This window comes from Stegodyphus dumicola, chromosome X2, assembly GCF_044657685.1.
Source record: "Stegodyphus dumicola isolate Sdum_Otavi_A_Nest chromosome X2, ASM4465768v1".
Taxonomy (NCBI): domain Eukaryota; kingdom Metazoa; phylum Arthropoda; class Arachnida; order Araneae; family Eresidae; genus Stegodyphus; species Stegodyphus dumicola.
Genome location: NC_140781.1, coordinates 49131310 through 49151290, shown reverse-complemented (window position 1 = coordinate 49151290; position 19981 = coordinate 49131310). Strand labels below are relative to the sequence as shown.

At 33.4% G+C, this 19981-nt stretch overlaps 1 protein-coding gene across 2 annotated transcripts in view; it reads right to left on the bottom strand.

The window, feature by feature from the left end:
- LOC118184111 (uncharacterized) overlaps positions 1–19981 on the bottom strand; it is a 305486-nt gene that overhangs the window by 63937 nt on the left and 221568 nt on the right. The window lies entirely within an intron of this gene.

The following is a 19981-nucleotide window of genomic DNA, read 5'->3' as shown; positions in this document are numbered from 1 at the left end:
CTATTGTTATTTCACTGCGAAAGAGAAATAATGCGAAAGTGAAAATTAGAAAAAGAAGAATAAGCCACTAAATCAGAACTTCATCAGAGGAGATTTTCCTGATTGAAAATCCAAAGTCTCTGTTTCCTCATCACTGGTTCCTTTTCCAGCTGGTGACAAGGCAGGATCCGATCAATTTCTCACCCGGCCCACCCCTTAGAGCCCCCCGGATGATGTGAGTTCTCTTTTCCCCCGTTATCTGTTCCACACTGTTCCCTTTTCCCGGAACTTTATCTCTCGGGGTCGAAGCACAAATTGCCTCTGGTACTGACCCATGGAGAGACCACCATCAAAAGCTCCAAGGAAATCTTTTATGTTATAAATTGGCTATTGCTTCAAGTTGTTTCATAAACAACTTGTTTGAGGAAGCGACCATTGAGAAATGCTCTTTAAACAGGTTAAGATTTAAAGATCCCATACTACTACTTCATAGCTAATAGAATTGCACACGGTTAATGGCTGTTTTGACTAAGGATCTAAAGGGAAATATTTAGATTCACAGAATTTGAATTACGGGTTAGTTTAAACAACCATTAAAGGATTTTCCGATACGAGTGCACAGATTTTGAATCACGGAGTGGAGAAGATAACGAAAATCAAAGCCTTTGGGAATCGATTTTAGAGTTAATCATGAACTCTACAATAAATTCAGATTAATTTGCTGTTTTGAAAGGCATGGTACAGACTATGCATTTGTTATCACTTAAACTCCTAGAAATGAGATTCACAACTGCAATTTAAAAGTTACTTAATGTAAGAGCTATAAAGGCAATTCTTATACGAGTGCCTTTTTATTCTTTTACTGTTAATGTATGACTGTCAACTACTATGAGAGTTATTACTAATATTACTTGGCTTTATGGCATCTATTATTAATATCGTAATGTTTCTCGTAAGCTTTATGGATGCATCTGTTAGTTTTATATTTCATTTCAATATCCTACATTCATTTCTTTGTTTTATATCATTGTACACTAAATCCTTTCACTAGGCAGAGAAATTATAATATTTGTCAACCTAATCTACTCTCAGTATAAAAGAATGAATACGATAATAAATCTTACTCTATACTTTGCTTTATTAATCAGTTTTCTTATAACGCATAAACACACCTATCTATACCTATATATATATATATACATACATACATACATACAGGATGGATGGATGGACGTATGTATGTATATTATAGAAACCGTATGAATTTTAAACAATTCAACGATAGTATATTATTAATTTGAAAAAGAGCACCATAAAGGAATTGATCCTGAAATCAAAATTAAATCATTAACAAAACATTCAGGTTTATTTCCTATTGTTGTATAAAATTTGATTTAATTTGAAAGCGTTTTTAGCAGTTTTAATATTTTGTAATTAAATATTTTCTAATTCTGTGCTCTCTTTCTATATATATATATATATGCATGCAGGTATGTACATGTATACATATAAATTTATTTTTAATGCAATTCTTCTAAAAGATCACTTTTTCTGGCATAAAGCGACATTCCCTCAGGAATTTCTGTAATCTGGATGCTGTTCTAATATGCAATCGAATTTTTCTTTCATTTTTCTAACAATTTTAATGATAATAAAAATTTTAAAGAGATCCTTTATCCAGCAGTCATTCAGTAACCTCTTTTTCCAACTAGTAAGCGGAAAATTATTGTTTGAAATTAGATATAGCAATTTCCTTTAATGGGATATTAAACTATGCTGTAACCTATACATAAAACTAACTGGAAACATCTTCAAAACATTTCTTTCCTTTCCACTGTTTGCTGAACTTTATAACTTTGATCATGTGTTATTCTTGGGCCTGACGCAGAACAAGAAGGCTGTGTAATTTTCCAACTGCTCTGAAAATCGTTCTCCACCCTCCGTACGTTTTTGCTTTGTAAAACCGCTATCAGACCTACTGACCATCCTTAACTGTACGTCGAAACATTTGCAATAATCCTCGTTTCCAGGAAATCTGATTGGTTGAGTTTAGTAGCTTTGCCAGAAGCTTTTCGCTCCTATGCCAGACAAAGCAACAAGGGAAGCATGTTCCCGAGCCTCGTGAAATATCTCTGGTCTATACTCGCAAAACATTGCTGACTGAAAATGTTTCAACTAGGAACTTCCCGTTCAAAATTAGCTTGAAATAAATGAATTTCAAAGGAAAGTTTCTTATAACTCTGCACGTCACTACATGTGATAATTCCATAAGTTTTCAGAAGCAACATGGATTAAAATATATTTTTATGCTGTGATTGCTTGCTGCGTTCCATTTCTCATGAAATTATCTCAAGAATCTCAAGAATAAAAAGTAGAAGCAGAATATATAGTAATATACAATACATATTTATATCTTTTGCTTATGCATAAACATGTTCGATATTTTGGTTATTCATTTCCAAATACTCAGGTTTATTTTCTGGTAAGTTATTTAAACTTTCATCTATAATAAATTGACTTTAAATTAAAAAGAGCTTTGTCTCAATTCTTGTTAAATTATCTCAAGAACAGAAAGTAGAAGCAGAATCTCTAGTAATACGCTGTACACATTTCTATCTTTTATTCATGTATAAGAGTGTGCGATGTGTTGGTTATTCATTTCCCAATACTAAAATTTGTTTTCTGATAACTAATTTAAATTAACTTTAATTTCAGAATAACATTGTAAAATTCACGTTTCAATAATTTTATTTCTATATTACATTAATTATCCGATTTTTCACTGTAGAGACATTAGTTTATTTCGAAGTGGGAGATATGAAAAATGAGCATTGCCCTCGCTGGGACTCGAAAGTCGGACCTCTCGAATACGCTCCGAGTGTGCTGGCCATTACACCACAAAGTCATGCTAAGAAGGCGGGATAAATACCTTATATACTCCCCCTTTTAAAGGGCGACTGGGGATTAGGGGACCAATCGCCACATCCTGGTAGTAGAGAATCATCATCCACCACCTTTTCTAGTTCGAGCGCCACTGTACAGTCATCTTAGAGTTTCTTGAAACAAGGAAATTGAAAAAATTAGCAATGCCCTCGTCGGGACTTGAACCTCGGACCTCTTGAATACACACCGAGTGTGCTGGCCATTACACCCCGAAGGCATGCTAAGAAGGCGAGAGAAATACCTTATATCACTATGAAACGATAACCTATGAACAGACAAAAACGTAGAAACAATACACATAGAAAGAAGGAATAAATACAAAGCTTTATTTCTATATAAGGAAAATGTCGTACTCAAAATTTACATATTTATAAGATACAATTGTAAGAAGAAAAGGAATAGTAATGTTTCAAACCTAAAATTTAAAAATTTATCTGCCTAAGATTTGAAAGGAGATAAAACCTAAATACCCGAGTTCCTTGCTCAGTTTACATTAATTTTATTTTTAATCAAATTACATTACAGTTCAACACAATTCTTTGATACACCAATTCTTTGATACAACGTTGAGGTGCACGCAACGTTCTTAAGATAGGAGAAATATGTGATATTACATGCAGCTCATCAATGAAGTATGTAATGCTGGGTAACATCATTTACATAAATAGGTCATCTGTAACGCTAGAGGCTAAAATTATCATAGCTTAATCATGTGCGAAAATGAATGAGATACGGCTTAGACTTTCTCATGAATTTAAGTGTTCAAAGAGAATTGGACTTGATATCTATTAATCTTTCACTAATCATTCCTCTGCTGTGGCAGGAAGTTTCTCGGTAGTTAATGAAAGCGCTTTTCAGTCATATAAACTATTTCAAAGGACACATTAATCAAAAAGGTTATTTCTCTACGTACAGTGTAATATAATGTAATAAACATGCTTTTTATTTAAAATTCTGATCATTTCTGGGTTTGATTTATATGTTTTCAAAATAATATCGTTTCTGCAGATATTTATGCATTTGTAACCCTGTCTACGTACATATAAGAAATGAGAAATAATGTACAGAAAATTACCAATTAAAATTTAAACTTGAGGTAAATATAGATTTTCGTAGCCACATTTTGGGAGAAATCATTAAAAGAACAATATGTGTTTTTGTTGGTAGAAAATTTGGTATTACATTTTTATCAAAAGTAGTATTAAAAGATTTAACATAATTATTCGAACATTAAAATTATCGCTACTTCTGTAAGCAAAATTAGTCATTTGCTGAAATAGTATACCATTTTTTTTTAATAAAAGAAACAAAATAAATTTTTATATAACTTTTCATCAAAGTTTTCCTCTAGAAAACAGTTATAAGAGTTTTTGTGATAAATGCGTTCACTTACATTTTCTGATGAAAATGTCATAATACGGTTCCTGGTCTTAACGCTGTTTTAAATAATCCGCAATGCTTTATTTAAATAATTAGTTACTCTTAGTTATAATTTTATTGCTGTTTTGCTTTTGTTCTTTCTACTTTTCTTTCGATCTTCAGCAGAATGTAAACTATGCTGGCTCAAAACTTAAATGTTCGTGAACCTAACAAGCCAATGATTTTTTGCTTTATAACCTTATTTCGAGAAAATGGTTTGGTTTAGTTTATTTTATTTTGAGAAAACATTCGAGAGCTACTGCCTAAGGGAATGCCTTCGTGGAGGACTTTTTAAGGGAAACTGGCTGGTATACACGTTATTCAACGTGTAAACCACGAAAACGCCCATGCATCCAGCCCGTTAACCTGTAATCGAACCCCGAACAAAACTGCCAATATTCAGCAGCTTTACCGCTTAGCCGCTGGCGGGCGCCCGAAAAAATTAAAGTTTTGTCTATAATAAATGAAGTGGTTACATATTTCTTTTAAGTTCAGAAAAAAATGGACGAAGTGAAGAATAAAAATTTTGCAATCAACCAGAACAGAGAGTAAGAAAGATGGCAGAACAATCAAATGTATGCGTTGCAAATAATGCTCAATCTTCGGAATTTGATCTCCTAGAAAAAAATCCAGTCTCACTTTTAAAGCAGAAAAATAGTTTTTAAAACTAACAGCATAAACTGCACCTTAGATTTCAAGTGCCATATTATTTGCAATAGTATACAGGTGTCAGTCAATGTAACATTTTGCTATTAATCTCCCTTTTGGAATTTTCACATTTTTTGTATGCGCGACTAGTGGACCATCTATAGAGTTAAAGCAACATGGTAGCTCAAAACAGAAGAGAAATACGCCAAAGTGAAACGTAAAATTAGTTTAGAATAATCTTGTGTTTAGTAAAGATTTAGTCAATAACTCAATCGATTTCGAAGGCAAACAGGTACAGATCCTCATAGATCTTACAGATTTCTTTGCAGTTTGCAAGATTATCTTTGCTCCTGATGAAAAGGGACCTTCTTTTTTTTCGTTCTCGAATGGCGGGCACTATTTTGTCTTTTTTCGACATTGGCTACTTCTAACGTCGTAAGTGGTGGCCATTTTATTGTGGAGGCACCTAATAGGTGGCCATCTTTACCTCCTATGAAGGGACGGACAGTTACAGCCATGCCTTCTCCAGGATTTGAAACCAGGCACTTCGGTATCGTAGTCGGCACCCCTAACCACTATCTCCCCTAACCACCATCTGGGTGGTATAAGAGAGAACCGTACCTGTTTGCCTTCAAAATAGATTGAGTTATTGACTAAATCTACGTCAAAGACGAGGTTCTTGCTTTGCTAACATGTTAGGTATTACTTAATTAGCTTGAGACTGAAATATTTAAGTGTTATTCACTTAGTGGTCCAACTAGAATCAGGTCAATCCATTCATAGTTTGTGTTGTTATTCAAATATTCACACAAACTTTATATATCATAAACACTTTAAGTGGAACTGTACTGTTGTAAATGAGAGTAATTTTACTGCATGAAAAATCGTCTTTTATTCCTTTATTACTATATTTTATTTAATTTTTATACTATATATAAACAGCGTCTGAAAACTTAAAATTAGGCAAAATTTAACTGTAGTTTGGCGTCCATTCCAAATGAAGAAACTAGACAAAATCCGACTATGTTACGAAATATAATCAACGTTTCATCTGAAATTTATAGTAAACTTAGCTCGAATTTTTATATTTTTATAAAATCTTAATTGTCCTGTATTTTTTGCATCTATGAGTAGCTAACCCGAATTTCACGATTTTCATTCACGATTTTCAATAAAATAATATAAATAGAGAAATTTAAATATTACAATAAGAAATGTTTGTTAAAAAAGACAGAAAAGGAAAAAAACGAACATCCATTTTTTATAAACAAAATGCCTCAAGTGTTTTTGCTCTTAATTAAAATGATATTTTATAGTGTTTCAGATAATTATTTTTACTACTACTCATATCTTTATTATTCGCTAAGCTACGAAATGGGAAATTTGTGTCTGGTAGGGTTGATTAGAATAGGTTAATAGAAGATGGCAAAGTATACAACAGCTATCCGGCTATGGTAAGTGATGCCTTCGAAGAGGAATTTCTACTGGAAATTAGCTCATATCCAAGTTATATATGGGAAAATACGGCACTCCACAATTCAGCCAGTTCATTCACTTGAGCTAAAAGCCAGGTTGATTTACCAGTATTTAGCGGTTTTAATCACTTCGTCACTGGTGAAACCCTTGAAGGATGGGAAACAAAAAGCCTGAGTTAAGCAATGAAAAATTATTTTGTAAATTATTCAGAATGTCTTGTAGGCAAGAATAATATTTTAACATTTGAGAAAACTAACAGAAATGATATGAAATTCTCAGCCCTAAATCTATTGAAGTAAAAAAATTGTAGTCACGTTTTTCAAAGAATGAATTATTTATGCTGAACATTCTTCTTATCAAGTTTGCGTTGTGTTTTAACTGGACTTTTAATTTAATTCTCGCCTTTCTAAACAAACGTAAATTTGAGAATTCATGAGTAGTGATGCGTAAATATGTAATGAAAGCTGAATCAAAGTGTATTTAATTACCAGCTAAAATGATTTTATTTGGAATTAAAATTATTCCAAAGATATCGCTGAAATTCAGCAGCCTCACTTGAGGCATGCATAGTAGTATGTTTTAGCGATGCACATTTTTGAAATCCCTACAGTATTTTTATGTTAAACTTGCAGTAATTTGGCGACTCAAAGGCGAAATTAGGATATATTATTTATGAAATTTAATTCAACCACGAACTGAAGAACTTTTGTGACTTTATATTTGATTCAAAACTAGGGTCCGTTGTTCTGCAAGCTGAATCTGGCTCGCAGGCATTTTGAACTGTGACTGCAGGGAGGTTAAATCTTTAACATATTGTTGCGTTCTTCTCTTCTGACACCAGTTGTTACGTTATTTTCTTCCTTTACGTTCGTACGGGATTTGTAGATTTGGAGTGAATAACGACGACACTTGATGATGAAGTATCGAATCACACTTTATTGGTCGATATTAATCAAGACAGCTCCAAAATCTTGTTCACAGTCGTCGAACTGTTATAAACACGCTGACACGATCAGCGACACAGCTTTCAGGTTATCAAGCTATCACGGTGGATACAGCTTCACTGCAAAGCACCAGAGTAGAGCTCTGCTTGGTCGTTCTCGGAACTCCACGTACTCTCGAGACTCTACACGCTACAACTCGCGATATGCAAGAGTATAGCTCTCGACTCAGCACAGTCTAAGACAAAACTCGACAATGCCCTAATTCGCGATGCACTCGACGACCAACTCGCCGCTAGACTTCGAGACTCTCACTCAATGACTATCAGCTCACACACTCGATACTAACTAACTCTCCGCGTACCTGCAGGGTTTATATAGTTTTTGGCTGGTGTTCGAGAACATTCTGGGCTAAACCGGTAAGAATTCGTTCCAGAAGGTTCTCCGTCCGTCCATAGCATATCGCCAATTTTGTCGCCAAATGGGCGAATTTTCACCAAATGTGGAAACCCTGCCTTCCCTTGTCATTTTATGGCAACCCTTAAACTGCTTTGCAGGGAATCTATCTTGCCGCGCCTGGGCATTTCGTAACAATATCATTGCGGACATTTGAACTATGATTGCAATTAGGTTAAATCTTTAACCTCTCATTAGTAAAGACTTGTATATCTAGTCTTCAGTAAAAGGTAGATAAGTTTATGTGCGAGCGTTCCATAACTCACACATTGTTATATTTTATAATTTTTTTTTTTTTTTTTTTTTTTTTCAAAATGACACCTGGCCTTATTTAAAGGGCTCTAAATCTAGTCTGTGTCACACAGCATTATTAACAACAGATTTAATTTCTTAACCTAAACGCATTTTAAGCTCTTTGAAGGTCGTGAATAATAAACTAATTCACGATCCCTGACGGTAAGATCCATGTCAAGATGCCCATGATGAATCTTTTATTGCAAGTGTTATAATAGAAATAAATCTCCTTGAACAAACCAAAACTTTTAGGGGATGCCCCAGCGGAAAGTATTAAACTTCGCGACGGCCATTTAACTTTTCCTCGATGATTTAGTCAGAGTCTTCTAATTCGGCTAAAAATCCTTATGATATTTAACTAAAGATATACTCTTAGTCTTGTGCTTAGTGGTATTAGTCAGGCAATTACTAAGGAGAAATTAGTGAAAAATGGCATTGTGGAAAATAATTTAATCCGGGTAGGTCTGACGGACTTCGTTAGATTCTTAATTGGCACCACTTGTGAAAGCTAAAATTTCAAATTATAGGAGCAGACTGGACTGAAGTTAAATACTACTTAATTCTAGGATTAAATATGAAATAAATACAAGTTTATTGACTCCATGCAGTCGATTAAGATAATTATATATTTACTAAACTAACTCTAGGAAACTTAAATTTAGAATAATGGTTACCGAGCCTTATAATTATCAGATTTTTTATTAGGTATGTAAATTTTAAGGTATTCTGAAAGTTTTTTAACTACCCGTGTAAAATTAGATAATAAGCTTTTGAATAAAACTCTCTTATTTATGTAAGATGTATGATATTTTAATTATGATGTTCTAGTTTTGTTTACAATTCCTTGGAAATTCTAAGCAGACGAGTCATATTTTCTACAGCGCAACTAAAGTTCGCATTCAGGTCACATGCTTGTGTTTTTACATTTTCAGTCAATCAGCAGCAACTAAAAGTGTTATCTCAGAGTAGTAGCTCAGAGTTAATTGCTATGGACTCAGAATTAATTCCTCAGATTTAATTGCTCTTCATGTCTTTGCATTGCTTGCTCTTTATAGCTGCCGCATGGTCATGAATATAATATCTCACAGAAGACTGCATTTCTGAAAACATTTCACAAGTACAGTTGTATATACGAAAGCATCAGCTGCAGGCCTTCATGGGTTAAACATGTATTATAAGGAAGATAGCTGAGTAGTTAAAACACTATAGTTTGTTGTAAAGCTAAGTTCATATATTTACTTTGTATATATTTGTTATCGGATAAGAGATGAAGTAGTTTAGGGTAAATTTTAAATTTTAACCTGTGCATGTAAGTGAGTTATTATTTACAAAAGGATAATTTAAGGAAATACACATCATTTTACTCTATAAACCAATTGTCCTGAAAAATATTTTGTTTCAGTTATACCGAAGAACTAACCAGTAATGGAATATATAGAAGATATATATAGAATATATCAAGGATGTATATATAGAGATATTATACGTAGAATAGAAGAATATAAAATTTTGAGATACTGAATACATAGAATATGATAAATGGTTTTTGAGTTGCCAATAAATTATGCTTCAGAAACATACCTTCACATTCTTGAATTATATTTAAATTCAAAACTTTCAATTTTTTTTCTTTCATATAGTTTTGTCATTTCACTTTCTCAAGTTACTTTTTCTTATAAATTGCTTAGTGTCTAGTGACACAGGAGTTGTTCAAGAAAAGAATTCTTTTGTTGATAAGGTTGTTCATAACTAATGACTAAATAGACTGGTACGTGAAATGTACACAAAAGACAGATTTAAGAATGCCTGAATATCTCCTTTCATTCTAATCTTTCTTTCAGAAATTAGAGTCCTTAAATATATTTCATTCAGATCATTGCTCAGCTTCCTGAATTAATTACCATAACTCTGAATATGGTCGATAGATTTCTTATTTCTTTATCCAGTAGCCCCTAAAAAACATTTTCCCTCAACAACTTTTTCTTAGTAGATCCCCTCCCTCAACATGACAACGTACGTTTTTCAGTCCGATGCAAACCCCATTTGCATGAAAAGCAGCTACAAAACATCTCCACTCTTCCGATAGAGAGTGGATTTCAAACTATTTCTCCTTTCAGAAAGTATATTTTTACAGCAAGAGACACATTCAAAAAAATTAAGCAGATTCTTCTGCTAGATTGTAATTACTGCTCTTCCTAATATAATCTTCTCTTTCTCACGCTTGCTTTTTTTCTCCTAAATCCAGATTTTTAATTTATTTCATTGGAGTTTTTCCTTTGGCTACTTTTAACCGAATGAAGAGAATGCCTTTGTGTCAATCCCAATGGTAAAGACAACTGAATAAAATTTTCTCTCGGAGAGAAAGAAAGGGAAAAAATCTTTTCCTTAGTTTTAGGAGAAAATTAGTTTCTTAGAGAGCTATATTTTCAAAGGGTAAAGGAGATAAGAGTATGCATTTTTTATGACCTTCAAAGAGCTTAAAATGCGTTTAGGTTAAGAAATTAAATCTGTTGTTAATAATTACCACTTGCTGAATCTGTAAATTATTTAGAATGAAGAGCGAAATGCTACGGAAAAAGTAAAAACTATGAACTTTAAATAAATGAATTGTTCCTCGATGGTAATTACGTTCAAATAGAAAGCGAATTCAAAAAATTAGCTAAATGAGGTCTTACATAAACCAGAAAAATGACTGCCTGGTGTTTTCCAATCATTCCTTTCAGATGCTTAACATTTTTAATAAACATATTGTGCATCTGAAAACGCATTTTTTTACATTTAACATTTAAAAAACAAATAACGCACTAACGAAAATTATGAAGTCATCATTGGTCAAAATCATGACCAGGTCCAGTTTAAGTAGTTTTGAGGCTCTTCACTTCTTTCGCAATATCCAACATGTGGTCCGCTTTATTGACATTTTCTGTAACGTTTACATTTTCGATAACATGTTTAGACTATTACGAAAGTTATTACCACTAACCATTTTATTTTGAAATTAAAATATGCATGCCGTTGTATTTTAATTTTGAAAATGATGTAATTTTTACAGCCAAATAAAACAAAACCAGAGTAAAAAAACTCTAATGCGATAATTTCTTTCTCTAAATTGCTCTTATCCCCGCTTTAATAGAACACTCGTTTTTTTCCCCTAAATTTCTACATTTTGTATCAGTGAATAGAACGACACCCCGACACCCCCTAAACAGATTAATTTGCTTTCTTGTAACTTTTTTTAGATTCACTTACTTGACTGTTCAATAAATAATGCATAGCGTTTTCAGGACCATCATTAGAGACAGCGCAACCTGTGCAAACGCACCGAATCACAAGATGGGCGAAAATCTTTTTATGACTTCGAGAATTACAGAACATCAAAATTTAGGGAAAGTTTTTTAGAATTTAGGGAAGATACTGGAAAGTCGAAGTTATGGGCGGCAGAAATTTTCTGATTTAGGGAAATAACTGAGCATTATAATTTAGGACCCACAGAGTGGAAAGGCACAAGAATGCCTAGAAATAGCCCTGATTATTAGATTCTAATTGCATGCGTTACTTCTGAATTACTTCACTGACACGACTAAGAATATTAATAATAACATAAATGGCATGAATATTAATAATAATATAAATGATACGACAAATCACAATGTTTAAGGAAAATTTCAATCATGTTATTTATTTCAAAAAACTAGATGTTTGGGATTCCTTTTAAAAATCTTTTGAGTTTTTCAAAGATTTACATTATATTCTTATGCTTTTACTTAACAGATTTAATACTTTCCGTTCTTCTTTCCTATTTAATATGACAGAGTGATTTATGTGTCAATTGTATATAACTAGTAAGAATTTTTTGGTGATTCATAGATGCAGAAAATAAAGTAACCGTTCTTTAGATACCCCTCAAAAGAACTAGTGCAATTTTTGAAGATTTAATTGGGCCCATTGTTCATTAGCAAATAAATCAAGCTACGAGCAGAACATTAACAAACAAACTGTTATCATTAAAAGCAAATTGATGCTGTGAGCAGAACAAGGTACGCAAAGAGTTCTTGGGGTCTTATTGAAACGTATGTGCACGTGTCCGACGCTTTTAACGTTTCATGATATTATCTATGACTGTCCACGGCAATCTGCAAGATGTCCCAAGGCCAGGGGGATATAAAAAACAATAATTCAGTAAGGCATTTTCGAATGTGCGTGGTATATTCAATTTCATAATATCGAAATAAATATTACTAAATGATAACTGATCTTGTACATACATCTATCACACTTAAGATCACATTTAACTTTCTTTTATGAATTTTGGGGTGAAATCTATAATAAATTACTTATATTTGTTTCTAACATTTTCATAACATATTTTTTCATTTTGAATTACCTTTCTAACGTATTTCAAAAATAACAAAGCTAACACTTTAGAGTACGAATGTTAAATGAAAGTTAAGTACCGTTAACGCAGGAGATAACAGGAAAAAATTAGTTTTATTCCGTAAACCTTCATAGCGGCTTACCGGTGCCACACCTTTACGCAAGTCGGCTGCTGTTAAAAAAAAACGGAAATCTTCATAACAGTGGCCAAGGCATAGTGGAGCGTGCACAAATTGAAGTTCAGTTTTTGCTTGAAACTGTTCGTCGTCACTCTTGTGCTAATCCGGCGTTTTTATGCTATGTTTTTATGCTTATGCTAATCCGACGTATCTTTATGCAAGTCCGATTTTCGTTTCAATTGCGAATTAATTAATTAAGCAAGGTATGAAATAAATCTTTTGCACTTATATGAAAAACAGGGACTTTGCATAACGGTGCCAGCACGCTTATGAGAAACGCTGAATTGTTATAATTTGCCCACATCTTTATGAAAACCGGTGGAGTGAAATAAAGATTCCCGCAACTTTATGTAAAATGCTGGCTTACAGATGCCGAAGAAAATACTTTCAGTACGTGAAACGGAACTTTTAAGTTTTTTCCAGAGAGTTTGTACAGTTACACAGTCAGTATGATGATACTTACTGGCAAACACTGAACTATAAAAACTTACAAAAATATTTTGCGCTTCAGTGGTATCCAGATAATACCGATATAGAGTTCTTATCTTGAAAAATCATGAACACAATCGTTTAACAATAGTTTCCAATTACAAAATCTTTAGTCTTTTTAATAACAATCAACTTCAAAAATGTAATACAATTTCAGACATTTTTATATTTTTTATACTTTTATTTTAGTTTACTTTCAAGTTACTTTATTTATTTTATTATTGCCTGCTTTTACTGATTTATGTATTTTATCTATTTATTTTTTATAGTTTAGTTTCGAAACTTGTTTCGTGTGGATGCAGTAGTAATTTCTGCACAAGTTTTAAGAATACGTATTTTCATGATATTTTTCTGGTTTGTTTTATTCACATAAACAGTTTAATTACTTATTTATTATCATTAAGTTTTAGAGAATTATGTTGTTAATGACTAATACTCATTTGTCTGACCTACAGATAGTCTGACCTGTAGTCCTTGCCACGAAATCTCTCGTGGCAAGGAGCGCAAGATAGACCTGTTATTGGTAACAGCCTTGAGCACCTTACAGGTGACAGTGCGATTTAGCTCAGTTCCGCCCCCAGTTTTCATGGAGAGCATCCCGGGGGGGGGACGGTTCCAATGGTCTCCCACACCTCTTCCCTTACAAGCAACCTCTGGAGGTTGGGGCTTTCGGCACGCCGCATATTTAGAGTGCCCCCATGCCACACGGACACTATAGATTTAGAAACATCCATTCTTACTCCGGGATTCGAACCCGGGCCTTTCGTCGCGGCAGTCAGCAATGCGAACCACTATACCGGATGGGCGGCACAAAGACCTCTTTCAAGTAGATACGACCACAATTTGTAATTTAGTATGAAGGTGTGATCGAATTTAAAGTTGTAGTCAAAAAATAACTAAAGCTACCATAATGCAAAAATAGTATATACAATTCTGAGAAAAAATTCGAATTCTTAACATGCATTTAACAAAATTCATCTGCCATAAATTCAGTTTGTGGTAAAATAAAGCCCTTTAAGAGGACAGTTTAAACATAAAGCCCTTTTGAATACTAGCTTGTTAAAGACTGGATTGGATTATTTAATTAAATGAAAATACATGAGGGCATGTCTAAGCAACAAAATAACTTATTTTATGCTCAGAGTTTGACCTCGCTGACAAAAAAAAATTTCATGTTCAAAAATATGAAATGGTCGTTTATTGAGTCGTAAATTGCATAATAATAAGTAACAAATAAGCTTTGATATATCCCTTCGTCTACAAGGCTAAACTTTTGGACCATACTGTATTATATAGCACATGAGAAACAAACTTTTGGCGAAAGAATAAGGATGTTTTAGAAAGCAGTTAATGGAAATGCTTTTATTTTACATTGAAAATATATCAAGTTCGTCTATCTTACTTAATATTCAGACGCCAGTAATATAAAGATTTTGAGCCTTGCGTGGTAAATGCTTCCTGTTACATGCCTTTGTTTAATTACGTCCTTCATACACAAATTATTTACGCTTAAGATGTCCTTTATTTCTTAAGCATAATAAATTAATCGATAACATCAGGTATTCAGTTCAGCTACTTCAATAAAGATTAAATCCGATAATATATAGGAAATCCTATGCAAGTTCCGAAGTTCCTGGGCATAACATAAACAGTGAGTTAAAGACACACTTTTTTTTCCCATTCAAGAAATCTTCCTGTTCAGTGGGTGTAGCGAAGCGGTATCTTAACTTTAAATTAATAAACCTAAGAATACATCAATGCGAGTGGACTGTAAAATTTAACCTTTATTTGGCGGTTTGAACTTTCGAACACAACACAGCACAAAGTAAAACGACAGAGTTACAATTAGCGTAAAATGTAAACATAATATGTAATTATGCAATGAAACTAAATTGTTCTCAAAACAGATGCACAGAAGCCTTGATAAAATTCAGGAACTTATATAGCTAAAGCAAAGTACAAAGTTATAATGCTTTAGGAAAAAAACTTAATCGTTGATTCTTTTTCAGAAGATTATATTCATTAAAATACTCATCCATTTGAACTACTCTAACAATTGCATTTCTAGCGTATTGCAATTCTTCGGTTTTAAGGTAACCCTTAAGTCTTGTTGCGGTAGATTTAGCTGAATTATTCGCAAACCGAAAACACCATGCGATGATTCTTTTAAGTTTCAAAAATGATGAAACTTCATTAAGGACTGGAATTTGCGAAGCGACTGTTCCAATTGAACAAGAAATATTTTTCCGTTGTTCCCTTAAAGACTCTTCTGAAAATGGTAAGTTGATAGAGAACGGAATATTATTTGAATTAAGCCACTGAGGACCTGTCCACCACAAGTCATGAGTAGAAAGCTCTGAAGGCAAAAGACCTCTTGATGCGCAATCAGCTGGATTCTCCTTTCCTTTTATGTGATTCCAATGCGATGAAGGTAAGACTGATTGAATTTCTGAAACGCGGTTGGCTACAAATGTTTGCCAGCGTGTTGGTTCTGATTGTATCCAGGACAAAACGATCAATGAATCACTCCATGCGTAAATACTGTCAACATGAATTTGCAATGAATTCTGCACAGCTTGAACCAAATGCACTAATAGAACTGCAGAGCAGAGTTCTAAACGAGGAATAGAGATTACTTTCAGGGGAGCTACGCGAGTTTTTGATGTTAGTAGCTGCACCGAAATTGAAGAATGATTTGAAGACTTTAAATAAATCACTGCGGCGTAAGCTTTCTCTGATGCGTCACAGAAACAATGAAGTTCTACATTTGTAGATTTGGGCAATAATACTCTCCTAGGAATATGAATGCATTCAAGATTTGCGATATCTTCACAATAGATTTTCCATCTTTGATTGATTTCATCTGGCAAGGGATCATCCCACGAGATTTGTAATTTCCATATGTCTTGAAGCAAGATTTTTGCTGCAACTATAAAAGGTGCTAACCAACCAAGTGGATCAAAGATTTTCGAAATAGAAGATAAAATTATTCTTTTAGTAGAACACTCTCTGTTTTCGAGATTTCCAAAGTGGCAAGTAAACTCGTCTTGCGTTGGATACCACTCCAAACCCAATAATTTTATTGATTTAGTATCAACTACTGCACATGAAGAATTTGAGTTCCGAGCACTCAAAGCAGTTTCCAAAATCGAGCGATCATTAGTACACCATTTATGAAATTGAAAGCCACCTTTTTGTAAAAGTTCACTCAGTTGTGAAATTAACTCTACTGCGTTTTCTACTGTGTCTGAACCAAATAGGACATCATCAATATAACAATTGTGTAATATTATTTCAGCTGCCTTTGGGAATTTAGTTCCTTCCTCAATTGTTAGTTGTTTGAGTACGCGAGTAGCCAGGTATGAAGCGGAAGTAGTGCCGTACGTAACTGTGCACAACCTGTAAGTTTTAATCGGCTTCGATGGATCATCTCTCCAAAATATTTTTTGGTAATCGCGATCTTCATCGTGAATTTGAACTTGTCGATACATTTTCAATAAGTCGCTAGTAATGGCTATGGGATAGCATCTAAACCTCAAAAGAATAGTAAATAAGTCGTCTTGTACCTTGGGACCATTCATTAGCGTGTCATTAAGCGATATCCCTGATGTAGTTTTGGCACTAGCATTGAAAACGACGCGTAATTTTGTGGTAAGACTGGATTCTTTTAGCACGTGATGATGAGGTATATAATAATGAAAATTTACTTTATCTGGATTATCATCGGATAATTCTTCCATGTGTCCAAGTGATAAATATTCGGACATGAAGTCTTTATACTGTTGATATACTTCAGGAGTTTTTATTAATTTTTGTTCCAGACTAAGAAACTTGCGAAAGGCTGATGGTCTGGAATTACCCAACTCATTTCTTTTAGGCTTGAATGGCAGTTTTACTGAGTAACGACCCTTTTCACTACGCACGTGATTTTCCACGAAATGATTTTCACACAATCTTTCCTCTTTAGTTAAAGGTTTCGATGTGGGAATTTGTTCCAAATCCCAAAATGATTTAACTAATTCCTCCGTGTTTACGTTTAGCGTATTGACTGAAACCTGCTTACGGTTTGGGAATTCAAAATGTGTAGTTCCAGCAATTATCCATCCTAACTTAGAACAACATGCAAATGGAAGATTTTTGCCCCTTTTAATTACCTCGCCATTTATTAAAGTAAGGAATACGTTAACTCCAAGTAAAATATCAATTTCTCCCGATTCATGAAATGTAGGATCTGCTAAAGTTAAATCCTGGAAATTTTCATATAAATTCAAAGGTAAAGTTACACTTGGAATGTTTCCTGTAATTTTGTCTATTATGTAAGCGGATGTTGAAATTCTGTAATTAGTATTAAAATGAGGTGTAAACAACAAGTCAACTTCTCCAGTAGTAGTTGTATTGAAAGTACCTAAGCATGACACTAATATCTTCGAATCCTTTATGCTCAATCCTAAATTGATAGCTGTTTTCCGACGAATGAATGATTTTTCACTGCCTGAATCTAGTAAACATCTACAATTTATGAATTCCTGGTTTGAGTTTTGAACCTTAATTAAAGCAGTACACAAAAGTACATGACTACGTTTACCATTAGCATGAGCTACAAAATGTTTATTTTCATAGTTGTTTGCACAAACAGTTGGAGAAACCTCACTCAAAGTGTTTTCTGGTTTAATTTGCGATTTCGGAACAAACACTTGTGCTTCCGGTGAAGGGAATCTAGATGCATTTTTTGGTTTGAAATTATTTTCTAAATGCAAAATGCTATGATGATGCTTAAAACAATGCTTGCAGGTGTTTGCACTCTTACACATTTTAACTTTATGGACATTAGACAAGCAATTAAAACAAAGTTTATTAGTCTTAACAAACTCTATTCGTTTTCGCACTGGTAAATTTAAAAAATTAGAACACCTGTATAAAAAATGATCTTCTTTACAAAATAAGCAGGTAGAATTAGAAATCAGAGAAGTAACCCTATTATACACTGGTTTATCTGATTTATGCGTTTTACTAACTAAAGGTTTACTGTTCTGTAATGTTCTAGCGTAATTCTTCAAAAATTCTATCAAGTCATTCAACTTTGGTATTTCATCTTTTTTTAATTGACGCTCCCACCACAACTTTGTCGAAACGTCAAGTTTTTGCAAAATAATATACAACAACAAAGTATCACTAAAATTATCTATCCTTTGATCTAATATTTCCAATGAGCGAGTTATTTCGTTTACGTTATCTACTAAACTTAATATCGAGGATGCAGATTCCGTTTGTAATTGTGAAACGTTAAGAATTCTTTTAATAAAAGCAAATATCTGTTCTCTCTTATTAGAAAATCTCTCTTCTAGTAAATTCCAAGCAATACTGAAATTTTGATCAGCTATGGGAATTGACTGAATAATGCGATAAGCATCATTTTTCAAAGAACTCTTTAAATATTGTAATTTTTGAGCTCCAGAAAGATTTGAATTGTTGCGAACACTAGCGTTAAATAAATCTTTAAATGTTATCCATTCAGTTAAATTTCCGCTAAATGTGGGTAAAGATAATTTTGGTAACTTTAAACTTTCAGAGATTGATTCAGGTACGACAGGTTTGTCGCCATTTGCATTTACGACCTTGTAAACCTTTAACTTACGAATAATTTTTAAGTGAACCTCCTCAATTTTCTCTAAAATCGACTGTTCTTCCTCAACGAAAGTGTCTATTTTTTCATCATCACAATTTGTATAAATTTCTCTAAATAGAGATTTAAAATCTTCCTTAAAAATTTTACATTTTTCTAAGATTAATTCAGCTTCAGCATTATCTAAGTTATCATAATCTATTCTCTCAATGAATTTAGTTAACTGTATTTTCAAAATTTTCTTTCGTTTTTTTTCTATATCTGACATTTTGAAAATATTCTAAATTCTCGATTTTACTAATACTTTAAACACAACAATAGTAGCAATAAGGAAATCTCAAATGCAATTAAAATGCGTTAGCTATTTCACTCACCTCGAACATTGTATGCATTCCGTAAGTCTTGAGAATTCTAAACCGAAATTGCATTATCAACTCCATTACGGACACGTAGAATTCTTATTCACAAGCGCAGGTTTTTCTCGAAGCTCCGGCGTATGACGACCAAATAATGTAGCGAAGCGGTATCTTAACTTTAAATTAATAAACCTAAGAATACATCAATGCGAGTGGACTGTAAAATTTAACCTTTATTCGGCGGTTTGAACTTTCGAACACAACACAGCACAAAGTAAAACGACAGAGTTACAATTAGCGGTTTTTAAGAATGCAAGAACAAAATGCGAACTACGCATACAATCTGCGCATTGCGAAATAATATCTCACAGACAGGCAGAGAGCTCTGGTGGCTGAAACAGTGGGTGTGTCTATATTTTAATGTGCTTCTAATTCTAATAACGTTTTTCTAAGAATAGGTTAGACTGAAATTTATTAACTAGCTTTATATTTGTCGGGAATTTCAGAGCTGAACACAGAGTAGTTTTGAGGCCTTGCTCAACTGATAGTAAAACTTCCTTAATTAGTACTTCATTAGTTCACTGTTAGTAAACTTCAACAGTTGGAAATTGGGGCAAGAAGTGTCCTCCAATTTACTAGTCTAAGCTGAGACGCGTTATCATCCATTATTTTTAGTTTGGGTTCCAGTATCATCATGCGTTTGAGGAAAGACGAATTCTTGAAAAGAAGCGGTATCCTGTCGATAATCGAGTCCTCGTCTTCAGATTACCGCACTGATATGCTGACTAATATACCACTCGAAAA